The sequence below is a fragment of the Lemur catta genome, chromosome 14 (assembly GCF_020740605.2).
Source record: "Lemur catta isolate mLemCat1 chromosome 14, mLemCat1.pri, whole genome shotgun sequence".
Lineage (NCBI taxonomy): Eukaryota > Metazoa > Chordata > Mammalia > Primates > Lemuridae > Lemur > Lemur catta.
In genome coordinates, this window is record NC_059141.1 from 3,814,535 (window position 1) to 3,834,349 (window position 19,815).

The 19,815-nt window shown below is 40.1% G+C and overlaps 1 long non-coding RNA gene across 2 annotated transcripts; it reads right to left on the reverse strand.

Annotated features, from left to right (window-relative positions):
- Positions 1–8,959: 8,959 nt before the first annotated feature.
- Positions 8,960–18,513, reverse strand: LOC123649672. Of its 2 annotated transcripts, none has more exons than XR_006739099.1 (4): positions 18,396–18,513; positions 18,036–18,237; positions 15,901–17,296; positions 8,960–10,269 (listed from the first exon to the last, which is right to left on the reverse strand). It is a non-coding gene; the product is annotated as an uncharacterized LOC123649672 (long non-coding RNA). The 2 variants fall into 2 exon arrangements; XR_006739098.1 differs by having other exon boundaries at positions 15,901–17,277; positions 18,009–18,237.
- Positions 18,514–19,815: the final 1,302 nt, after the last annotated feature.

Consider the following 19,815-nt stretch of genomic DNA (forward strand, 5'->3'; position numbering starts at 1 on the left):
ATGTTTAGATAAAAGTGGAAAGTAAATAGTAGTTAAAGAAGAAAAGGCAAAGTTATAAAATTTCTAATTTTAGAGTAGAGCATATTCATATATTTTCTAAGTGAGTGATGGTAAGTATTTAGTTGTCATCATAGTATTGCAATTTCTTTGAGTACATTTAAATGCAGACAATTTTAATGTTAATATCTGCAATAGGCTGGAAGTTGTTTTCTTTTCAAGTATCTAAGTAGAATTAAAAGTTTTAGAAAGCAACTTAAAATGTGCAAAGAGGTTACATGGTCTTTCAAAATCATTTTAGGAGTTATGCTGTGTCACTTTAACCCACTTTTACTGAGCTGACTGATACTGCAATCCTATGATCATCTCTTTATAATTAACTAATTGATTTTTATCCTTAGCACAAAGTTAGTGATTTGTGAAATATATCGATTTCCCCCAAATCTCTCTTGTTTGCCAGTTAGAGATTTTTCATTTTTGTCTAACATTCTCTGAACTATCTTAGTTTCCTCTGGAATGGATTTTCTGTTCATTTTCGGATTCCTCCTTCATGATGCTAATTTTCCTCCTAATGATGGAGCTCTCCCCTCCTCCTTGTCACTGAGCATGACAGGCTGGAAAATAACATGGGGCTCGCAGTGGGTTTCTTCTGCAGTTTTGGCAGAGGGCTGAGGTTGGGGAACTTGGACACTAACTAGCAGTTCTGTAAGCTGGTTGTTTCAACTAAAATGTTTGCAATAGTTCCTAGGCAGAAAAAAAAAAGTCTGATTATATGCAAATTAAAAATGCCCACCATGACTCAGACAAAATTACTGGAAAAACAATTGCAGTTTTCAATCAAATAATTAAAGAAAAAATCCTAAAAGCATCTAGAAGATAAGGTTTGCCAGGGAAAAGTATTATATTTACTTAATAGATTAAGAGACTGTGAATCAGAGATGTTATAAAATTTGCCCAAGGTCAGTAAGAGGAAGAACTCACCCTGCGTTGTTCTGAGCATTTTCTTTTATCATGACAGCTCATCCCTCCATCCATTCAACACGTATTTCTTGAGCACCCACAGTGTGCCAGCTACAGTGTCAGGTGCTGGGGTCCTGTGGTAGACAAAGCTCACATGGCCTCCCTAACGGCTCTTACCACAAGATAGTGGGAGGGACAAAAATATTATATAATTTAAATTCGTTATAGCGTAAAAGCAAGAATAACTTGAGGAAGGCATTTTTAGGTCTGGTGAACAAGAAAGACCTCCCTGGGGTGGTGATTGTGAAAGGGAAACTTGAAGGATGAGAAGGAGCCAGCCATGCACACAGCCAGGGGAGAGCATTTTTACACGGGGGACTGTATGTGGATGGAAGGCTCTGGCATGAGAGAGAAGCTTTCTCCAGAAGCTGAAAGATCAGGACAGCAGGAGGGAGGGAAATGGTTGCTGAGCTTGAGTGTGGATAGGATCTCAGTCCTGAGGGATCCCAGAACTATGCTAGGTTGTTTGAATTTTATTCCAAGCAATTGGAAAGCCTTTGGAGAATCCTTAACATCATGCAATTCATGTCTCTGGTTGCTGCCTGGAGAACTGATTGGAGAGGAAGCAAGGAGAATGGTTAGAAATCTATTAAGGTGCTCTGCTGAATGATGGTTAACTGGATGGGGTGGTGGGAGTAGAAATGGAGGAAAATCAATGCAGTCAGGATTTGTGTTGGAAGGGGAATCCGTGATGGATCAAACATGAGTAAGGATGGCTCTCAGTTTTCTGGCCTGGGTAATTAGACGGATGGAGCTGACATTTTCTGAGATAAGGAAATATTCTTTGTAGTTTTCTAGACACATGCACATTTATCTGTTACAGTCCCCAGAAACTAGTAAATACTTGGGCTTTTAAAAACACTACAGAGAAATAAGAAGAAATGAGTTAACAAGCCACAAAAAGACATGGATAAATTTCTAAATGCATTTTGCTTAGTGAAAGAAGTCACTCTGAAAAGTCTGTGCACTGGATGCCAATTATATGACATTCTGGAAGAGGCAAAACTACAGCAATAATGTCAAGATCAGCGATCACCAGGGTTTTAGTGGTGAGAGAGAAAGAGGCTGGAATGGGTGAAGCACAAGGGAGTTTTTAGGGCAGCGAAACTATTCTGTATGATACTCTAAGACATTTGTCATGCCATTATGCATTTGTCAAAATCCGTAGAACTTTACAGCACAGAGTGAACATTAATGTATGAAAATTTTGTAAAAACTCAGTTATGAGGTCAGGAGCTCCCAGGATATAATGGCAAAGGAATCTAACTCCATTACATACATATGAAACAATCTCACTGAAGAAATTGGAAGGAAAAAGTGCTGACTTAAGTAACTTTGGAAATTGTGGATTCTGTGAGATTAAAGGCAAAAGAAACTACATAAACATTGTGCTCTGGGTGATAAAGTTGCTACCCATGGAGGAGACACAGGTAAACCGAGGTATGGTGATACCGTGACATGTGTGTACTGGAACTGAACATTACACAGCTGGACTGTGTATGTGGGAGCCAAGTTTCTCAATTTATCTTCAAGTTCACTAAGTCATGTTTTCTTCTTTAGCGTATAATCTGCTGATAATCTCATTCAGTGCATGTTTTTATTTCCAATTGTTTTATCTCTGAAGTTTGATTTGAGTTTTTTTTAATGTTTTCTATTTTTGTCACTATGTCCATTATTTCCCCTACCTTCTTGAATGCATGGAGAATGTTTATAATAGATGCTGTAACATCTGTGTTTGCTAATTCTACCATTGCTCTCATTTCTGTGTCTGTTACTATTCATTGACATTTTTTTTTCCTGGTTATGGATTTAATTTTCTTGTTTATTTGCAGGCATGATAATTTTTGCATGGATGCCAGTCATTGTGAATTTTACTTTTTTGGGTGCTGAGTTTTGTTATACTAATTTTAAATATTTTTGGATTTTATTCTGAGATGGAGTTAAGTTACCTGAAATTGATTTGACCTTTTTGAGGCTTACTTTAAATATGGGCATTTCATTATGTTAAAGGGGTTAATTCATCAAGAGGGCATAATAATTCTAAATGTATATAAACCTAATAACAAACATTGAAAATACCAGACATAAAAACTAGTAGAGCCAAAAGAAGAAATAGAAAAATACACATTTATAGTTGGAGAACTCAACAGCTTTCACTCAATAATTGATAGAACAAGTAGATTAAAAAAATTAGTAGAAAATGGGAAATTTGAAAAAACTATCAATTTGATCCAAATGACAATTATAGAACATGCCACCCAAAATATTAGAAAAGAGGAAAAACTTCAAAGCAGTTACCTAATCTTCCAACTTAAAACACTAGATAAAAAGAAAATTAAAGTAAACAGTAGGAAGGAAGCAATAAAAATAAGAGCAGAAATCAATGACATAGAAAAAATACAAAATACAAAATAAGCTGGTTATTTGAAAAGGTCAGTAAAATTGATAAACCTCTAGCTAGACTGAGCATGGAAAAAAAAACCCAGGAAACATAAATTACTAGCATCAGGACTGGGAGAGAGGACATCACTACAGATCTTACAGACATTAAAAACATAATATGGGAATATTATGAACAACTTTACATCAATAAACTTAACAGCTTAGATGGAGTGGAAAATTACTTGAAAGACATAAACTACAAAAGCTCTGCCAAGAAAATTTAGACTGCCTGAATAGCCCTGTGTTTATTTAAGAAATCAAATTGGTAGTTAAAAAATTCACATACACAGACATAAACACACACACACACACACACACACACACACACACACACACACACATATCTCCAGGCCAAGATTGCATCACAGGTAAATTCTACAAAGCATTTAAGGAGGAAATAATATCAGTTCTTTACAAAATGTTCCAGAAAATAAAGTAAATAAAAAGACTTTCTAACATACTTTAGGAGGCCAGCATCAATCTTACATTCAGGTGAGACTAGCATTGTAAGGGAAAAAAGCACTTGCAAACCATTGTTCTTCATAAAATAGACAGACAGACACACGCACACACACTCTTAACAAAGTATTGTCAAAAGGAACCCACCAACATATTTAAGGACTAATACATCATGACCAAAATGAATTTACCCTAAGATTGTAAAATTGGTCTAACATTAAAATATTAATGAAATTCACCACATTAACAGACTAAAAAGACAAAGTATATGATAATTTCAATAATGTAGAAAAAACATTTGACAAAATTTAATGTCGATTTATGATTTAAACAAAACCTTATCAAATTAGAAACATAAAGGTACCTTCTCAATCTGATAAAAGACATCTATGACAACGCCATAGCTAGCACCAAACTTAAAACTGGATTTCTTCCCCTAAGATCAGTAACAAGACAAGGATGTTCACTGTCATCATACATACTTACTGTCGCGTTAGCCAGTTCAATAAGGTAAAAATAAGCAAACATGCAGGCAAACAAGTGTCTTATAGGTTGGAAAGGGAGAAATAAAACTACCTACTCATAGAAAATGTGATTTTCTTTGTAGAACATCCTAAAGAATTTTAAAAAATCTACCAGAATTAATGAGATTATCAAGTTGCAGGGCAATATGCGATACCAAATGCATTTCTTTATGTTGGATTGAACAATTGGAAATTTAAGATAAAACCTGATTTGTAATCCTATAAATATATGAAATGCTCAGGAATAAATACGACAAAATATATAAAAAATGCATACACTGAAAACTGTAAAGCACTGCTGAGAACAGTTAAAGAAGACCTAAGTAAATGGAGAGATATCCCATGCTCATGGACCAAGGGATGCAGTACTGCTAAGGTGTCAATTGTCCTCAAATTGATCTACAGCTAAAACTCAAGCACATCTTTTTTTTTTTTAAACAAATAGACAAGTGGGTTTCAACAATGTCCAAGACAATTTTTATAAATAAGAACAAAGTTCAAGGGCTTACTGTACCTGATACGAAGACTTGTTACAAAGCTTCGGTAATTAAAACAGTGTGGTATTGGCAGAAAACAGACATGTAGATCAGTGGTACAGAATAGAAAGTTCAGAAACAGACACATATAACATTTGGCAAGGGCACTCAGCAGTGGAAAAGATAATCTTTTCAATATATATGGGGCTAGATCAACTGGATAGCAATATGCAAAAAAAAAACAACTTCTTATGCCCTACCATATAAAAGAAATGAAAAAAATAGACAATAGACATAAATGTAAATTAGATTATAAAACATTTTAAAGAATTTTTAATGATCTTTGGTTAGAATTTTCTTAAATAGGACACAGAAAGCACCAGCTACTAAAAAATGTCTAATTTGGACTTTAATGAAATTTAAAATGTTTGATCTTCAAAGGACACTTTTCAGAATGAAAAAGCAAGCTACAGAATACAAAAAAGTGTCCAAGATATATATCAGAATATATAAAGTATTCTTACAATATAATGATAAGAAGATTAAACAATCCAAATAAAAAATGGACTCAAGATTTGGACACTTCACTAAAGAAGATATTTAGGTAACAAATGAGTACATAAAAAGATGCCCAGCATCATTAGTTATTAAGGAACTGCAAATTAAAACTATTAACACAATCAACTATGACTATGTACCCACAGAAATAACTAAACAGCCTGAAATTACCAAGTGTGTGTGAGGATGTGGAGCAACTGGAACTCCTGTGCATTGCCAGGAGGAATGCGAAATTGAACAAACAAATCAAAGTCACTGAAAATGAGTTTGATAGGTTTTTAGATCAGTTAAAGCTACACTTTTCATGTGACCCAGTTATTCCACTCTTAGGTATTTCTTTACCCAAGAGAAATGAAAAGATATTCCAACAAAAAGGATTTTATTTGAATATTCAGACCCTCTTTGTTCATAAGAGCACAAGACTGTGAATAATCCAAATGTCCATCAATCAACTTGTCAAGAAATCTGAACTAAAAACAAAAAAAGCACCCTGATACAAATGGTTCAAAAATAATAATAAAAACATTGAAGAGGAACTATTAGAGTGATTTGAACATTGAGCCTACGAACTGAATGATCAGAAAAACTTCACTAGTTTACACCAGAGTCACTGACTATCTAACAAAATTTACTTATTTTCAAGTAAGCTTATTTTATTAGGCAAACGTGCAACAGGTGACTTTAATAACCAGAAGATATTTTAATTAACCTATCAATTTTGTATGTAAATGAATGCATGGAACACTTTGTTCTCTGGAGTAGCTTAAACATTCCCTCTCTAATCTTATTTACATTCTTAAATTGCTTTGCAAATTTTTCATTACCCAGATAAAATTCAAGTGGTCACAAATTGAGGATAGAAATATCTGAATTAATGAGGTTTTCCCATATCTTACTTTTAGATTATGTTCTTCATGGCTTCTTAAAGAGAGGAATTTAGTTCCAAAGTCCCCCTGGTGCCTGGCAGATTTTGTGGGTCTCAGCTCTGCCCGTATCTGCCTTTGCCAGGTTCGTGCCAATGGCTCTGTCCGCAGAAAACATCAATTTGACTGTTTTCCCCTTAGAGCTAAAATTATATGTTATAAAGATTAAAGAAAGGCATAAAACAATATTTTGGCAAGCTCCTCAACCATCAACATTTTCCAAATAAAGATCTTTCAGACTACATTGTCTTTAAATATTTATTAATTTCAGTAAAATGTTGACTTCTCTTCAAAAGTGTCCTTTTCCACCTTTTCGGTAATCTTGGATTCTTTTCTGACATCTCTGTGTCCCCCTGCACTCCTGCACATAGTAGGAGTGCAGGTGTCTCGCCCACTGAAGACATTCGAGCACCCTGGGCCTGAGGTGCTGACCTTGCCCTCCAGGCGGAGTCCCCTGGAATCCCGCTGCTCCACTCCTGAGAGAGTTCCTTCCTCTCATCTTCCCGAATTCTGTCTCCATTCACTTTGCAATTTATTCACCTCCCGGAGGCTGCTTGAGAACAGAGTCTGTGCTTAGCTGCTTGAGAACAGAGTCTGTGCTTAGCAAAGTTTAATGGTTCCTCAATGAATGCAAGTCCTTACACATTCATTGTGGTTGGTTGTCCCCAGCCCCTAAATCAGCGAGCACCTGTGCCGTGTGTAAGAGGTGTGCCGAGAGCTGAGAAAAACAATGAGTACGGCAGGCAGAGTCCCTGATTCCATGAAGCCCATCTCCTAGTAGGGGCACAAAACATGAACAAGTATTTACACAAGCTGATTTCAGGGCACAGAAGCCCAGCTCAATCTGACTGAAGCTAAAAGAGAATGTATCAGGTCATGTGATTGGCAAGTTCAGGGGCCATGTCAGCTTTAGCTTTGGGGTGAAGACTGTCACTGGGGCCCTCACATCTCCTCCCTGACTCGGCCTGCCCTGCCCAGCTCATCTCCAGTTCTCCCTCCTGGTCAAGCTGCCATGTCCCCTACAGCATCTCTTAGAGCAAGAGAAGGACCCTTTCTGGGTGGTCCCAGCAGACATCTCCTGGAGGGATCACGGAGGCCGGGTCTGGCCATGGACGCATCTCCCAGCCAATCATGGTGGCTCAGAGGGCTTCGCTAGCTTGGGTCATGTGCCCACTCTCGGGTTTAAGGGGGTGAGCCCAGCCTCACCCCAGGCAAAAAGATTGAACAGGAATGAAATGGGGGCTGGACTCCCCAGGGTGGGGATACTGATTAGATGAACCAAACGTTGTTCTCACCCCCTTAGCACTTGTCTGTATCTTAACACCGATGATCCGCTCTCATATGTCCTCCCATATCCCACTGAAAGAGGAAAGCAGGGAAGAGAGAAGAGGGCAATTAACAAGGAGGGATCTAAATGCTCGTTGAGCTTTCAATCCTTGCTTTGGGGAGTGTCATGTGTCTGTGTGCTGGAAATTCATCCATCGTGTTAGTCCTGTAAGTGTTCAGAGGAGGGTGGGGCTCCAGGTTCCTCCCACAGGATGTTTTTTTACCCAAGGTCAAAGGATGGATGCCAAAGACCTGTTGCAACCCGAAGGTGATTGCTCCTTCAGGTTCATGTGTTATTGACTGAAAGTCCTTCCTTGGTAAACCCTATTAAAGAAGGAACAGATTGCTTTTATCTTTAAAAACAAAGCCATGGCTTCTTAGCAGTACGGAATGGGGTCATCTCAGGGGGGTTCACCAGGGAAAGCCAGCAGGCTGGCACAGCCTGACATTAACTTCCCCCGCAGTGAGCCGCCGAAAAGGCTGTGTTCCCATGCACGCTGACCTGGAACCCGCACGATGCAGCTGCTCATCAAACAGCTGGCACATCACCATGCTGGGAAAAACGTCCTTGATGCATTTACTCACAGCCTGTGCCAGGGCTTACAAGAGCAGATTAGACACTGCAAAGGGGGCTGAATCCAAAGCTATAATTTGAGCCAAGATCTTGTTACACTTACATGCAGCTGTTGCATTCAGAAATACAATGTATTTCTTCCCCTTCTAAATAGACTCTGTTCATCTCAACTGCTTCATTTACTGCCTTTTTCTACAACTTTGGCAGTTGGGTATAATAACATAACTGTTGAACTATCTGCTGTTAACAACCTTCCTTTTGAGGCATTCTTTTCATGTTACAGGCACTTTTGAAGAAAGAAATGTTTCCCCTTCCCATAGTTTTGTCAATCATGGTTTTCTTTTTAACAGCATTTTGTTTTTCTTTGCATGGTTTAAACTCCCCAGTATAAACAGAATGGAACTATCTGCTGACACTAAAAGGCCCCCATGGCTTTACAGCCTGGCCTGTTCTTTGCCTTACGATGGTATTTTAGAGAAATGAGAGTACTTCGTAAGTGCCGCTGTCTGATGTGCTGATACCATTCCCAGTGCTGTGGATATTTTGTGTTTGTAACTGTTAATTAATTCAAATGATTTTTTTCTCATCATAAAAAAGGAATATGTCTACAGTCTGAACTCTGGAGTGATTGCAATGTGCCATTTATCTTCAGCAGGTAGATCCATCCAATTCAATGAGTGTTTATTAAGCACCTACTATATGCAAACTGCTATGTCACATGTTAGGGAGGGTTCAAGGATGACCCTCTGCCCTTAAGGAGCATGCAGACAGGGAAACAGCTACCCCTAAAGCAAAGCAGAACATTATGAGACAAAGCTGCCCCCACAGACGTGGACATTGGGGGAGGCTCCAAGGAGGGGCGGCGTCAACCAGGCCTTTAGGGACGAGCAGGATTTACAGAGTTGCAGCAGGGAATGGATGAGCGGAGGCCCCACAGCGTGAGCTGCCTGTGGCTTCAGGAAATGGTTAGTCGGGTGGGTGCAGCAAAGCGTGGTAGGGGAGGGGAGGTGATGCCATTATTGGGGCCAGATCTTGAGAGAACCTGAAGTGCCATCTCAGGAGACTGAAAAATTTCCAAAAGCAGTGGGATTCCTGATGCTCATCTTAGGTTCAGTTTCCGCTTCAGACAAATTCGGACCTCCACTGGATGAGGTGCCTGCTGAGGGTTTAGAAGTGAAGTTTCCTGGTGTGTGCGCCTTATTCCAAAATAGTATGGCAAAAAAAGTCACACATACAAAAAGAAGCAAAACATAAACAAATGACAAATCTAGGGGAAGGATATATGGGTGGTCATTGCACTTTTCTCTTAACTTTTTAAAAGTTTGCAAGTTCTCACAATAAAGATTGTGAATAAAAAAGAATACCCCCATTCCACCGAAGAGTATGGACACATTGGTGTATCTGCCCAGCCCTTTAGGGATTCTGGGTATAGGGATTTAGCTCTATGAGCAAATGCTGTTCTAACTAAGAATCCCAGCAATAGAACCTCTGCACTGTGGGGCCTTGGACAAGATACTCAAGCCACCCAAATGCTGATTTCTGCATCCGTGCAATGGGTGCGATAATCGGGCAGCCTCCCGGGGGTTTTGGGCGGATGAAATGAGAGAACCACATCTAAAGCCCTTAGTGCAGGGCTGGACACACATCAGGGCTCAGAGAATAGTGCTGACTGTGTTGTTACTACTACTATTACTGAGTGTTATGCGTAAATATCTCTGAGTGCTGTTCCCCCCATTCTGCCCTGCCCAGCAAGCAGGATGAGTGTCACCGGCTCCGCGCAGCCTCCTGACAGCTCTGCAGGTGCCCCGTCCTTCGCAGGGCTGAGTTACGATGCTCAGCAGCATCCGGCGTCGGCAAATAAACTCTGTCTGTCCAACCTGATATATCGTAAGGAGTCTCAGACTGCACCGGCGAGCAGATTGTGAATATGTAGATCAGATGTTGATGGCTTCCGAGGTGCAATCATTTGGCTTAAATAAAAAAATATGCAAATAAGGTGTGAAAATGGTACTATTCTTTCAATCACATCGCAGCACCACTGTCCTTTTTATGATTTATTGTTTCTAAACAAATGAAACTTATTTCAATGTGACAATAAATCATCATAAATGTGACATGATTGACTTGAAGATGACCAGAAAAGCCCCCAAATCATCTTTTCCCTGGCACATTCTGGTCTTCTTCTCGACCCACTTGTCCCTATGGAGGGGTGCCACGTTGCAGCAGGAGGCATTCTGCATGGAAAACAGAGCAGGTGAGGGTGCCCCTCACTAACCAGGAATGAGTGTAAGCTTTCTGCATTGAAGCCACGTGTGTCTTTGTTTCGTGTCTGTGAGTGTGAATGCGTGCACACGGGTGCACATGCCTGAAGTACTAAGTAGGGTAAAATAAGAGTGATTTAGTAAATTCTTTTTTTTTTTTTTTGCTTACAAAGTTATCAACTTAACATTAACATCAAATGTTAAAAAGGCTGTGAAGAAATAAATATTCCAATAATCTTTTGGTTGGGGAATCAATAAGAACAAGTTTGTCGGGCAGTTAAAGAATGTGAACCAAGAAATGCAAAAGCCTTTTGAGCTAACAACATCACTTGCAGGGCTAGAACCATAAGTGAGCATAAATCTACAAAGACATTCATCAAATTGTTCTTCACAATAATGAAAAACCTGAAATTCTGTGAATGCCCAACATTGATTTAGAATACATTATAAAATGGAATATTACTTAACCATGAAAATGATATTGTAGAGGATTCATATGTAAATACATTCTAAATCCAAATGTACTAAAATTACACTCAGGCAAACCATGAGTATCTGTATGTGCAATGCAAATATATGTATGTATACACACACAACAGAATAACCAAGTACACTTATATGTATAAACGTTGCTTCATATAACGGATACATTCCACAAGTACACATATCAACATGTTAACAGTACGTATACTAACACTTGTATGACTTCAACACTCCAAGAAAACACAAATCAAACTGTGAAGGTAACAAAATAATAAAACTGCCCCCTAAAACCACTTTGGTGCAGCGACACAAGGTTTCCAGGCCTTCATTAGTTTTTTATTTTAAACTCTTTTTTAAAAAAGACTTTTAAAAATAACAGTTTTAGAGTTACAGAAAAATTGGGAGGATAGGACAAAGGTCCCAAGTACCTCACACGCAACTTCCCCTATTAACATCTCACAATATTATTGTATATTTGTTACAGTTAATAAATCAAAGCCCATATATTTTCCAGATTTTGTTAGTTTTTACATAAGGTCCTTTCTCTGTTCCAGGGTCCCACCCAGAACCCACATCCCACCTGTTCGTCATGTCTCCCCAGGCTCCTCTTGGCTGTGGCAGTTTTTCACACTTCCCTTGACAGTTTCGAGGCCTCCACATCTTTCCATGGGCCTCACTTGCCAGCCTTTTTATCTCTAACGACTTCTCCTTATAAAACTGGAAGCCTCCCACATTGCTGAAATGCTTTGGATAGCTTTTGCAAGAGACTTGTATTATAACGTCAGAGCAATTGTGATTGACTAGTAGTTACACTTTAAAAATGCACTTGTGTTGAATAATAGATTAGGGCATTTGTATACAAAATTGCCTTCTGATAATTAGGTATTTTGAGATGTGTTGCATAACCCCAATTTTCATTTTATTTAAAACTACAGTTTACTACAATCATAAACATGATCCACTTACACTGGATCAGTCTGGTGGCTCTTACACATGATAGGCATAATTACAACTACCCTGTATTCATGCCCTCCTTGCCCTGTAAAAATATAACAATTGCCAGAAAATTGGAGTTAGAGGGAAATTCTTGGAGGGAAGAGCTGATAGGCTGGCATCTCATCCTCCTATCTCCTTGCTCCCAGGTTACAAAATCCCAAACCCCAAAAGCCTATGTCAAGGACCTTTTCCCTGAACCCAGCAATTAGGGCTTTGACAGTCCCTGAGCCTGCTTCTTCCAATTATTTAAAAATATGTCCTGAGCAGCTTCTCTGTACTGAGTACTTGGCATGGGCAGGGCAGACATTGTTCCTGCCTTCAAATATCAGTCGAGACGGGGAGAGAGGCCTAGAGTGAATAAGCCACTAAAAGCTTGGTCAGCACCCTATAGGTGTCCCATAAGTTGGGAGAATCCCTACTTTCACTGTGATCCCACTTTTTGTCCCCTGTCCAGTCTCTCTGACCCTAACCTGACTGTCCCCCACATGCCAGGCTGTGTGCTTCCTGCTTCTCTTGGCACCCTGCCTGCGACTGACCTCAGCCTGCCTGACCACGGCCCAATCCCCTCCACACCCCTCTTGCTGTGCAGCCCTGACTTGCCGGAGATTCCTCAGCTCTGACAGCAGCCCACTCTGTGGACCAGGCTGAGCTGTCTGGACCATGATGAGCCACAGGGTGGCATTAACGGCAGATCAGACATCACAGAAGAAAAGAGTGGCTGCAGACATAGCTACCAAAACTATCCAAATTGAAACATGGAGAGAAAAAGACTGAAAAAAATAATGGAAAATCAGTGAGCTGTAGGAAAATTTTAAGTGGCCTAATATAAGTATAATGGGAGTCTCCAAGGAAGCACAGAAAATGAAGGACACAGAAACAATATTTGAAGAAACAATGGCCCAAATTTTCCATATCTTCAGACAAGTAGATTCCAAAGCAAAGAGTATTACCAGAGATAAATAAAAGTCATTTCATAATGACAAAGGGGCCCATGCATCAAAAATATATAACAACACTAAACATTTGAAGAGAGCTTCAAAATAGATGAAGCAAAAACTGATAGAACTACAAGGAGAAATAGGCAAGTTCACAGTTACTGTCGGAAATTTCAGCTCCTTTTCAATAATTGCCAGAACAAGTAGACAAGAAATCCTAAATTTATTTTGACATTAATGTAGACAATTCAGCTGTCTTTTGATCACTGTAAATATATCTTTTACCATACTATTACTTTTTTTGTATTTATATTTAAAGTGGATTTCTTGTAGGCAGCATATAATTGAGTCTATTATCAACTAAATTGGCATAATTTACAATTTTACAACACTCCATCCAACATTAGCAAAATACACATTCTTTTCAAGTACACACAGAATATTTATCAAAATTAACCAAATTCTGGGCCATAATGTGTCTTAACACATTTAAAGGGATTCAATTCATACAAAGACTATTATCATAATGGAATTAAATAAGAAATCTATAAAAGAAAGATATTAGCTAAATCTTCCAGTATATACTTTGAAATAACTCATGGGTTAAAGAAAACATTAAAAGGGAAATTAGAAAGTTGTTTTTTAAAAAGAATGAAACTTAGGCCAGGACTGATGATATGAAAATAAAAATAAAAGAAAAGAAAAGAATGAAACTATGTTAATATGACTGAAAATACAACATACTAAAATTTGTGAGGTGCAACTAATGCAATACTTAAAGGGAAATTTATAGCACTAAATACCTATATTAGAAAAGAAGAAAGATCACAGATCTGTAACCTCAGCTTCCACCTAAAGGAAAATTTTAAAGTAAAGCAACTCAAATCCAAAGTAAGCAGAAAAAAATAAATAATAAAGATCAGAGTAGAAACCAATGAAATATAAAACAAAATCTGAATAGAAAATCGATGAACCCAAGAGCTGGGGGTTTTTGAGAGAATCAATAAAGTTAATAAACCTCTAGGCAAGCTGATCAAGAAAAAGAGAGAGCAACCACAAATAATCAATATCAAGATTAAAATAAATGAAAAGACTGATTTTATAGACATTTGAAAAGATAAGAGAATATTATAAATAACTTTATGCCAGTAACTTCAACAACCTAGATAAAATTGACAAATTTCTTAAAAGACACAAAAACTACTAAAGCTCACTCAAAAAGAAATCAAATTTGTAGTCTTGATTGTGTTGATGGTTTCATGGGTGTATTCATATGACAAGACATACCAAATTGTATACTATAAATATGTGTAGTTTATTGTATCTAAATTATGCTTGAATAAAGCCATTAAAAATATAGCATCCACCTACAGTTTTATACTCAGTAGTTCCCCTCCTGGGAAGCTATACTTTAAAAATTATATCACCTGTAGGTAAGGATCATGTAAAAGGATATTACTGCAATGTTTATCCTTGTGTTAACTGATAAATGAATGGTCAGCCATGTCTGATACATACCTGTCTTGGAATATTATGCACCCCTTTAAAAAGACTGAGTTGTGTGTCCAGCAGCTGACATGAAGGGATCTTCTAGGTGTATTGTTGAGACGCAGAGCAGTGCATGTGTGCATGGAACTGACCAGTGGCCGTGGTGGGTGGGAGAGGGCTGGATGCCCCACTGTTGCCAGAGAGGGCAGCTCTAGAGGAACATCTCGTTTGCTCCTCTGAGCTAAGACAGTTCCGATGACCAGAGCTGAGACTCCTTGGATAAAGAACTACTCTCCTTTGTTTTTTTCTGCAGACTTCATGGTCTTTTGTTAACATGCATAATCTATTTCCATTTTTGTAAAATAGTGACCAAATTTCTGTCACATGAATATACTGTCTAAGCATATATATACACAAATATGTGTATTTATGGTATACATTATATATAGTATGTATAGCATATGTTATATGTATATGTGTGTGTACATATGAAACATGTTATACATAGTACATATGTACATATGTATATAGTGTTGTTAATATTGGCTCAGAGTCGGGGAAAGAGGGAAAGGAGCAGAATAGCAGAGATGAGCAAAAATAAAGGCTGCAAAGAGGCTCAACTTAGTTTGGATACTAATTCAAATAACTTAAAAAAGATATGAGGTAATCAGAAAAATTTGAATGACATTTGATTCAAATGAAATTTGATAACATTGGGGGCTACTAGTGTGGGTTTTTAGTTGTAGTTTTACTTTTTCAATGTTCTTTATATTTTCGAGATGCCTACTGAAATGTACATTTATGAAATGGTATAATTCTGGAGTGTAATCTTGGGATCTGGAGAAGTGGGAAGGAATATAAATGAAACAAGCTTGAGTATAAGTTGATAATTATTGGGTGACGGGTTTATGGGCCTCCTCTAATATTACATATGTTCAAGTTTTTCTCAATAAAATGGCTGAAAACTGTGGTTTCCAGTCCGACATCCAAGGAGATTGGAAGCTGTCATTCCTGGGTTCCCAACAGGGAAAAAAAATGAACAAACTCTTCTTACATCCATCAGAGAGCTGACACCACAAGGCAAACCACTGCCTCCAAAACTGGAGGGACCGACAGCAGACACAGAGAGTCACAGCTTACTGGAGCAGAAGCGCCCACGGGAACCAATTCTGGGGTAAGGAAACCTGAACTGTGACGGAAGAATTGCTGGCCAAGCTTGTGGACTCCAGTGGCACGCAGTCATTGGGGGACCCCTCACTTGCATGACACTTACCTCCAGGAGCCCTACCAGGTTCTGGTAGTGCTGATCAGAGAAAAATCATGCTCTGGCAGGGGTAAGGGAAAAGTAACCACTGTGAAATACGATTTGAAATGAAGTCTGTTCTCCTTAACAAAAGACTGCCCTCGAGCAAAACCGTTTTCCTGGAGCCTAACCTACCTGGGGAAGAGAAAAACCCAGCTTGGACCCTGTAGCCTTCCTGTTCCACCTAAAGGGAAAAACAAAACACAGTGAGAAGTGCCGTGGAAGTGGCCGTCCAGGGACACAGGGCACGAGAGGGCAGAGCCCTCCCCAGAGGACCAGAGAACACGTCCCCTGCCCCCTGCCCCACACCTGGCTGCCACCTCAGCGGGGCTCCTGTGTAATGACAGGGACCGCCACTGAAAGAACAGCACACTCAGACCTTCTTTAAGAATAAGTCTCTGGGGAATCCCAAGACCACGGGGGAGACAAAAGCAGGGACACCAAAGAGAGCAGCTTCTGACACCTCACGGCCAAGCAAGCAGCACACACAGCCCAACTCCTAGCCTCACACCGAGGGCCTATTTGTCTTTGTCCCTTTAGCCTAGTACAGTGCATATGGCTTTCAATCTGTTGAAAACTAAACTAAACAACAAACAGAAGCAAAAAGGAGTACATTGAAAAGACAAACAGGCACGTAGGATCAGAGCCTCACTGTGTCTCCCTGCTTCCACCGCTGCCGCCCTGGTCCCAGGCACCTGCACCCTCCCGGCTTGGCTGGTCCCCTGTCCTGACTCCAGCCTCCTCTACAGACTCACCGTCTTCTCCTTCCCACCCAGGCCCTGTGGATTAGGAAATCCAAACCTGGCTGGATCTCCTGCATGCTCTCCCCGAAACCTTGCACTCACCTGTTCCAAAGGTGTTACTCACGTGACTCTGGCTTCCTGGGGCCTTCTCCTTACCCCGCCACCAAATCCAACCCACCCTTGCACTCAGCTTCAGCTCAGCCCTGTGCATCCTGTCCTGACTTCTCCATTCTGAGCCAGCACTGGGGAAGCCGTGACAGACCCCATCTCTCTGTAAGTGTGATTCAGCACGAGAGGGAGGCTGCCATGGGGGTGCGTGTCCAGGCCCCTGGCTCTGCCACGCAGTCACCTGATGGGACTTGGAAGCCACTTCTTCCCTTTGAGTCTCACCTACTTCAAAATGAAGGGAACATCTCTCCTGCACCATGACCTCAGGTTGCTGGACAAGATCCTTTGTGAAGAATTTATAAACTCACAGACAGCTTTATTCACATAGATTATGGTTGTTAAGAAATCGTGTATTATTTCATTTTCCATATGTTTGTCTTTTTTACCAGCTAATTTTCAAGCTCTTCTCAGGCAGGGTCTCTACAGCAGCCTTCTTGGTACCTACTGGGTGATTTGTGCAGCAATGTGCATGCAACACGCTTTTCTGAGCCGATCGCTGCAGTTCTCGTTGTTTATACTTCTGCAGGCTGAGGCCACTGCATAGTATCCCTCCCCATCTGCAGCAGTGACATTTGTCATTGCACATTAGCAATGAAAATCCCTGCAAACAAAGTACAAATCTGTAATCGAGTTAGCATTTCATTATTTTACATTGTCTGTTTCATTTTATAAGCAAAGAACCATGAAGTGGCTTATTTAAAATTTTTAAAGGAAAATATGAAATAGTCTTTTCTGGTCAGTAAGTGCATCCCATTCTCCTTATTTATCATTTCACGTCAGGCACATTACTGCTAAAACGGTATTGATCACATAATGAATTCTGACAGCAGGAACTCGGCAGATGTCAGAGATGCAGAGCAACCAACTAATCCGAATTTCAAAAGGTACAGATATCGATAGGAGATGGGAGCCTAATAGGATTTTCCTAAAATGACTGTGTTTGAGGAAGGTAGACTGTACACCTTGTATTTCAAAGTATAAGAAACAGCCGCGCTTTTTCTTTTCAATCTTTGCCTCTATAGCCCGTGTGTCCTTGGCCTTACCCACCCAAATTTCATCTTCTACGCCATAGCTTGTTGGTGTCAAATTGCTCTTTAAGATTCAAATTTTGAAAATGAAAAATTAATTGTGGTATGTTTATATGATGACATGCTACTTGGCAGTAAAGAGGAATGAACTTTTAATACATAGAATAACGTGTGAATCTCAAAAGTATTATGTTACAGAAAAGGAGCGAGACACAAGGTGGGACTTACTATGTGATTCTGTCTACATGAATTTCAATAATAGGCAAAACTAGTCTATGGTAGCGAAAGTCAGAACTGTGGTTACCTAAAAGGTGGGGAGGAAGGTGGTTACCAATTAGAAAGAGCCCAAGGGAGCCTTCTGGGTGAGGGCTGGAGATGTTCAGTCCTTGAGCTGGGTGATGCACATATAGGTGATAACATTCAGCATTTGTCTTTCTGTGTCCCGTGTAATTCACTGAGCATAATACCCTCCGGCTTCATCCGAGTTGTCACGAATGGCAGATTTCCCAGCATTGAACTTCTACCGCATGGAACTGTGAGAGAATGAATTTGTTTGTTTAAGCGGCTAAGCTGTGGGAACTGGTCACAGCAGCAAGGGGAAGGAACACAGGTGTGCGTGCAGGTGCTGTGATGGGTGAGTGGGAGGCCCGGAGAACAAGCAGTGCCCAGGGCGTTGCACAGAGTGGCTCACCCTGATGCTGGGGTGGTGACATTTCATAGTCGGAGCTATCTCTGTGAGGCAGATCAACCTTGCCAGGCTTTTAACGACTTTTTTTGGTAGAAAATTCACTCCCTTCCAGTAGAGTCAATTTTTCCCTGACCAGGCATTTCTATTTGAAAGAAAAAGAAAAAATATGAGGAGAGGGAAAAAGAAAATCATTATCGGAGTGGGTGTTTCGTAGGTGGTTTTGGTTTGGATTATTGACTTCTGAGCTCTGAAGCTGGCAGGAATAGAAGCTTGAAGACACTGTTTGCAACTAAAATTCTACGATTTTATGGGTTTTCCCTAAAGTTTTACAATGTTCTCCCTCATACTTCTTTTTTGACAGCAGGTTTTAAAATAAGTTACCTTTCCCTGGGCACTCAACTTGGTTTTCACAAAAACCACCGCCATTTCGTGTTTATATTTCAACAATTTGCAAAATGATAATAAATGTTTCAAGGACAACTGACATAAATAGATTTGAGAGCAGACGCAACTGATTCCTGGTGAGCGGGCTGCTCAGCTGGTGGAGCAGGAACCTCTGGGAGCCTCTCATCTGGGGGCGGGCGGGGGAGGGGGGTGGGGAGGGTGAGACGTTCAGGAACACGGCCGTCTTCAGATGACCACGAATTTTATCTTGCCCACAAGGGACCCCCCCAAAGTCGTGGGAGGAGTCTACAAGTGTGTTCACACTGTTGTGAAACTTGACAAAGTAAAATCAATATACTCCAGTCAGCTTAGACTACTGTCTGTTTCTACTCCAGTTTCTCCTCACTTGGGGTGATAGGGAGTGGCTGTAAGCAACTTGGGGTTGGCTCAAGGAAGTTGAATTGGGATACATTTAGTCTGGGCATGGTGGGGTATATGATTTGCAGTGGCTTTCATGGGGAGTCCAGTTATTACAGCCACAGTTTTAAGCCAGCAAAACACAGAGTTAGAGCCATACCCAGGTTTGCAGGTCTCACATCCTATGACCTTAAAACTACACTATAAGGCCTTTCATATGCTGCTAGTGTGTCAGGAATTGTGAGTGATCTGAGATTTTGCCCTACTTGCAATCTAACAAGTAACCTGACAATTTCATCAATGTTGGCAGAAGACATGAGACTCCTGGGTCAGAGACAAAGGACTTCAGTTCTCATGTCAGAGCAGGCAGGGTGAGCTCAGGTTCCTGTCAGTTCCCTTTGTTTCCCACGGCTCATGGGAGTGACACGGTGTGGCACCGGTTACTGTTGTGCACACAGTGGGTCTGTGTCACAGCAGAGGAATACCAAGTTTAGGAAATTCACACCTTATAAGGGACTACTAGCAAACATACCCAACCTTTACCTAGAAGGAGACATTATTCTTACTATGCTGGTCAGGAAACACATCTGCCTTTTGCCCTGGAGGGAGATACTCTTTCTGT